We start from the raw sequence: 7,107 nt of genomic DNA, 5'->3' as shown, positions 1-7,107 counted from the left end.
TGGAAATATAAGCAATAGGTAAATTTCGAAAGAAATTAATCGATTTAATATATTAAAGCAATATACAGTGAGCAAACAAAAATGTACACTAATATGCAATAAATTGTCAAACGATATGGAAAATATAAAGTGAATATTTATTAGTTTTACCTTAAATTAAAGCTCGCATCTCAAGCTTTAATTTTACTTCATATATTCGGTATCGTTTCACAATTTATTTCATATTAGTGTACAATTTAATTTTTTCTCACTGTATTTTACTTTTTTCTCTAAATTTACTTAAATCTAACTATCTCACCTATCATCTCTTTTTCTTTAGAAGTCTCTTTAAAAACTTTTATGGGTATGTTTGCCTATGTGTGTGAGTCTTTCTGTTACAAATGCAGTGAAGACACACATCGGGGAAGTCTCTCTCTATTCTCACTACCTCAAATATGCACAATCATTCAGCTCATGAAATATGTGTGTGAAAAGCTTGAACATTTGTGGGTATTCACATGCCAGATTATACGATGCTTACCCCGATCCCCCCTCCCCATGCCACAAAAACACTTTAGTGTTTACAAATTACGCTCACTCATGGGATTGAAGAGCTCCTCTCTTTACTGTAGAGGGGCTTCATTGTTGAAAACAAGAAAAGATTATGATTGTATTGACAACCAATTGACGGTGTTTGTGATATTCACAGTCAATAGGAATCGTTTAACGTTGTGTCACCACATGTACGGCATTTGAAAGGAATGCAATCAGGACAAAGGTTTTTGGAGCATTTAACAAGTACTACTAAATGTGGCACACACAAAAACTAGAAAACGCAAAGAAGTAGGTAAGTACGGTAATAGCTGACAACATTGAAAAGAAATTGAGGTAATATGAAGGAAGGATGATGAAACTGTTTGGGACACATAATTTCAACAACATTATGGGCAAAATAAGGAATTTTTAATTAAAAGAAGATTTATAATTATTGATTTATTTTGATAACCTGCGCCACACTGTGGAACAGGGTATTATAAGTTAGTATATATGTTTGCAACACCCAGAAGGAGACGAGATAGACACATGGTGTCTTTGGCAATAATGCTCAGGATGGGTCCCTGAGTCGATCTAGCCATGTTCGCAAGGCCGTATTCAGGGGGGGGGGGGGGGATCAAACCCCCCCGAAATGAATGAATATTTTAATATAAATAAATATATATTTTTTAGCTGCATAGAAAAATTTTATCGAAGATGTTGAAGAAAAGCTGGAGGTTTTATTTTGAAGAACGCTTACCTATAAAACTTGCACAAATCATAGAATACTAGTTGAAAAGCCCGTCAAACGACGGAAAAAAACAAATTGTTTTTGTTCTCGCACCACAAATTTCATTTTTGGAAAATGCCTTCCTGTTGTTTATGTGTGTTTGTTGTTCTTTTTGTGAACATGACTCGCTTTGTTTGGCCATAGCAGCAACAACGAAACAGCCAAACACACATGTGTAACTGAAATGGCGCAAAACCTGCGAAAAGAACCTGCCTAATTCAGCGATGGAAGCACTTGGAGAGTGCAATAAAGAGATATTTCCAAACGTGCATATTCTTTTAAAATTTTTGGTCACTTTGCCAGTTACGCAGGGATGGAAATTATAATTTTTAAGAAAGTACAAAAAAGGTATTTTTGAGCGGAGAGGTACTTTTTACTAAATTTCAACAAAAATTTCACTGGAAGATTATTGTCAAGAGAATGAATTTTAAAGAAAATAAAATTTTGACAAAATTTTCTATATAAATAAAATTTTGCAAAAAAATTCTATAGAAAAAAATTTGCAAAATTTTGTCTATAGAAATAAAATTTTGCAAAAATTTCCTATAGTAATAAAATTTTTACAAAATTTTCAATTAAAATAAAATTTTGACAAAATTTTCTATAAAAATAAAATTTTGCAAAAATTCTATATAGAAATAAAATTTTGACAACATTTTCTACTGAAATAAAAAATCGATAATATAGAATCGCATTCTTTTCTCGACTAAAACATTCTTGAAGTTCAATAAAATCCTGTTTTCTGACTATGTCTTTTACAAAATCGAGATTTTCTTCCCACATGAACATGTCTGTTTTGCCATATTTGTAAAAGACTATTAGCAAATAAGATTGATAAAGACTTTCTCAAAATATTAAAATAGTTTGTCAAAGCTATTGTACCATAAATCTGATATCGACTCAAAAATGTCTACATAAAAGGTACTAAATCATTCGCGGGGGTATTACGGTACTGACCGGGGTGAAAAAGTATTGAAAAAGTACTATAGTACTGCATTTTCCATCCCTGCAGTTACTACGTGCTCATCCGAACGTTCATTTTCAACATTGAAGAGATTAAAGACGTATATAAAGACGTATGTCGGTTCATCGCCGAATAAATGTGCCGACTGAAGAAGTCATGAGATTATATGAATATTTTTTTTAAGTTGAACACCCTATTGATTTTGGAAGAAGTCGGTTCAGATTCAGATATAGCTCCCATATATATCTTTCGCACGATATTCACTTATATGGACCCAGAAGCCAGAGTTTTACCCTAATTTGCTTGAAATGTTCAACACACATAACACTTGGTCGTATAGTCAAGTGTTCCAAATTTGGTTGAAATCGGTTCAGATTGAGATATAGCTCTCATATATATCTTTCGCCCGATATGGAATTATATGGCCCCAGAAGCCAGAGTTTTAGTCCAATTTGCTTGAAATGTTCAACACACATAACACTTGGTCGTATAGTCAAGTGTGCTAAATTTTATTGAAATCGGTTCAGATTTACATATAGCTCCCATATATATCTTCCGCCCGATTTTCCGTCATATGACCACAGAGGTCAAATTTATGTGAAATTTTGCACAGGGAGAAGATTTAAAATACTAAATAAGCATGTCAAATTTGGTTGAAATTGGTTCAGATTTCTATATAGCTTCCATATATATGTTTTCCGACTTGGGAAAAATGGTCACAATACCTACATTTTCCTTATAAAATCGCCACTGCTAAGTCGAAAACTTATAAAAGTGACTCAAATTTTCATTTATATCTAACACATATCTATCGATCGATAAATCAAAAATACACTTTTGCGAAGTTGCCTCAAAATTGGTTCAGATTAAAATGTTTCCCATATTTTTATACCCACAACCATAGGATGGTGACGGGGGTATAATAAGTTTGTAACACATCGAAATATCGATTTTCGACTATATAAAGTATATATATTCTTGATCAGGGAGAAATTCTAAGACGATATAACGATGTCCGTCTGTCTGTCTGTCTGTTGTAATCACGCTACAGTCTTCAATAATGAAGCAATCGTGCTGAAATTTTGCACAAACTCGTCTTTTGTCCGCAGGCAGGTCAAGTTCGAAGATGGGCTATATCGGTCCAGGTTTTGATATAGTCCCCATATAAACCGACCTCCCGATTTAGGATCTTGGGCTTATAGAAATCGTAGTTTTTATCCAATTTGCCTGAAATTTGAGGTATTTTATGACCATAAAGAGGTGTGCCAAAAATGGTGAGTATCGGTCCATATTTTGGTATAGCCCCCATATAGACCGATCTCCCGATTTTACTTCTTGGGCGTATAGAAACCGCAGTTTTTATTCAATTTACCTGAAATTGGAAATCTAGAGGTATTGTAGGACCACAAATACGTGTGCCAAAAATTGTGAGTATCGGTCCATATTTTGGTATAGCCCCCATATAGACAGAACTCCCGATTTTACTTCTTGGGCTTACAGAAACCGCAGTTTTTATTCAATTTACCTGAAATTGGAAATATAGAGGTATTGTAGGACCACAAAATACGTGTGCCAAAAATTGTGAGTATCGGTCCATGTTTTGGTATGGTCCCCATATAAATCGACCTCCCGATTTGGGGTCTTGGGCTTATAGAAACCGTAGTTTTTATCCAATTTGTATGAAATTGGAAATCTAGAGGTATTTTAGGACCATAAAGAGGTGTGCTGAAAATGGTGAGTATCGGTCCATATTTTGGTATAGCCCCCATATAGACCGATTTCCCGATTTTAATTCGTGGGTTTCTAAAGTCCAAAGTTTTTATCCTATTTGCCTGTAATTGGAAATCTAGTGGCATTTTCGGGTCATAAAGAGGTGTGCCGAAAACGGTGAGTATCGGTCCATATTTTAGTATAGCCCCCATAAGGACGATCTCCCGATTTAACTCTTTGGGTTTCTAGAAACCGTAGTTTTTATCTGATTTGCCTGAAATTGTAAATATTCTGGTATTTTAGGCTCACAAAAACGTGTATCGGATTAAATGTTTATCGGTCCATTTGGTAATGCCTCCATATAGACCGACTTCACTTCTGAGGGTGTTGAAGGCGCACTGATCATGAAAATTGCTTGAAACTCAATGTAAAATTTCCAGATTTTACTTCTACAGATTTAGGATTTCAAGTCAAGACGTTATTTTATAATTTTCTTGCACACTTACGAGAGATGTTAATGATTCCTCTAAAACTCAAACAAAAATGGTTCTTATAAATCCAGAATCTGATATAGTCCTCATAGGTGAAATCTTTAAATTTATCTTCGGGAAGTGTCCTCGAGTCCTCAAGCCCTCCTGAAATTTCAAAGGAAACCCTAGTATTTGGTTCATGGTGGTTGGTATTTAAGATTCGGCCCGGCCGAACTTAGTGCTGTGTATACTTGTTATACCCTGCGCCACACTGTGAAACAGGGTATTATAAGTTAGTGCATATGTTTGCAACACCCAGAAGGAGACGAGATAGACACATGGTGTCTTTGGCAATAATGCTCAGGGTGGGTCCCTGAGTCGATATAACCATGTCCGTCTGTTTGTGAACACATATTTGTGATCAAAGTCCAGGTCGCAATTTAAGTCCAATCGCCTTCAAATTTGGCACATGTTCCTAATTTGGGTCGGAATAGAACCCTATTGATTTTGGAAGAAATCGGTTCAGATTTAGATATAGCTCCCATATATATCATTCGCCCGATATGCACTAATATGGACCCAGCAGCCAGAGTTGTATACCGATTTGCTTGAAGTTTTGTACAAACATAACACTTAGTCGTATAGGCAAGTGTGCAAAATTTGATAGAAATCGGTTCAGATTTAGATATAGCTCCCATATATATCTTTCGCCCGATATGGACTTAAATGGCCCCAGAAGCCAGATGTTTTGCCGAATTTGGTTGAAATTTTGCACTAGGAGTAAAATTAGTAGTATAGTCAAGTGTGCAAAATTTGATTGAAATCGGTTCAGATTTAGATATATCTCCCATATATATCTTTCGCCCGATATGGACTAATATGGTCCTAAAAGCCAATGTTTTGGCCCAATTTGGTTGAAATTTTGCACAGTGAGTAGATTTAGCATTGTAGCTATGCGTGCCAAATTTGGTTGAAATCGATTCCGATTTAGATATAGCTCCCATATATATCTTTCGCACGATATGGACTAATATGGTCCTAGAAGTCAGAGTTTTGGCCCAATTTGTTTGAAATTTTGCACTAGGAGTACAATTAGTAGTGATTGAATTCGGTTCAGATTTATATATAGCTCCCATATATATCTTTCGTCCGATTTATACTCAAATGACCACGGGGGCAAAAGTTAAACTCCCATTTACGTGAAATTTTGCAGAGATAGCAGAATTATTATTCTAACTATGCATGTCAAATTTAGTCGAAATCGCTTCACTATATATATAGCTCACATTATATATGCACCAGAGTTGGGAAAATATGGTAGACTATTTCATATTTTACACACAACTCATCCCATTCCCCATATCTTAGTCATATCCTACACACTGTAATGCCAGACTTTCCACAGAACGGTTGAGTTTTAAATAAGGCTCCAAGTCGCCCGACTTGACCAAGTAATATATCACAACCCACACTTGACCACATATCTTGGCAAGATCTAACCAATATCCTTGTAAAATCGCCATTGCTGAGTAGGAAAAATTGTAAATGTTACTCAAATTGTCCTATATCTCGAATACATAAGTATCGCCTGATAAATCGCAAATGCTGTTTTGTACAATTGCATCAAAATTTCTCTCGCTTCATATTTCCCATATTTTTGTTTTATTAACATTGTGTTTTATTCCAGAGCGTTAGCCGATTTCAATTGTAATTCTAGAGATTTTGTAGAGTACAAAAAATTGTCTCCATTATAAGTATTTATATCTGGAAATGCAAACCTTTATATATCTCCCAGAAAATTTGAAGTAGTTGAAATGGTAAAAAAAATTTTGGTCTACATGGTGGTGAAGGGTATAATAAAGTCGGCCCCGCCCGACTTTAGACTTTACTTACTTGTTTTTGTATAGATTTATTCTTTATAAAATGCCTATATAGATTAATACCGGGATTTTACTTCTTAAACTTCTGCACTGAAAAAAAAACACACTCGGTTCCAAAGATTTTGTCTTTACTTTAAAAAATTTGGTATTGATTCCGAGCCAAAGAAGCGGAGAATACAAGTAAGGATACTTTTAAGACACAATTCTCTTTTAAATTTTGGTTTTGTGTACTTGCTTCTAGGAAGCAAAATTCAATGTTTCGCTTTCTCAGCTTTTTTTCTTCATATGCTATCAAAGTCCTTTAAAAACGAGTTAACGGCAACTTTATTTTCCAAATTAGGACTCGACTTCCAGTGGAAATTATGCTGTGTTTCAAGTAAAAAACGTCTTTAAAATAAAGTGTTGAAAAACATGTCCTATATTTGAACGAGTTTTTGCTTTGTAGTCAGGATGCCAAAAGACAACAAATTTAAAGACAATTTCATTAAATTTAAAGAATTTTTCTGAATTATTAAGGTCAAGTTGACCTTAGCCTATAAATTTTTTCTTTCATGTTAAGATACCCATTTTTAAGTCAAATCACTTAATTATAAGGACAATACGACTTCATTGAAAAGTTTATCGACTTTTGGACAAGGAGAATAACTTTATTTTAGAGAAATGCGTCTTCTATGCTCAGCAAAATTTGTATTCGTATTTTAAAGACATGAAATCTTTGACCTCACGACAATATTTTTTTCAGTGTGGAAGCCCAATTATTTTTTGAAATCTTGTGTTTTT

This window comes from Haematobia irritans, chromosome 5 (genome assembly GCF_050003625.1).
Source record: "Haematobia irritans isolate KBUSLIRL chromosome 5, ASM5000362v1, whole genome shotgun sequence".
NCBI lineage: Eukaryota > Metazoa > Arthropoda > Insecta > Diptera > Muscidae > Haematobia > Haematobia irritans.
The sequence above is the reverse complement of the archived record's forward strand: the minus strand, read 5'-3'. Positions refer to the sequence as shown.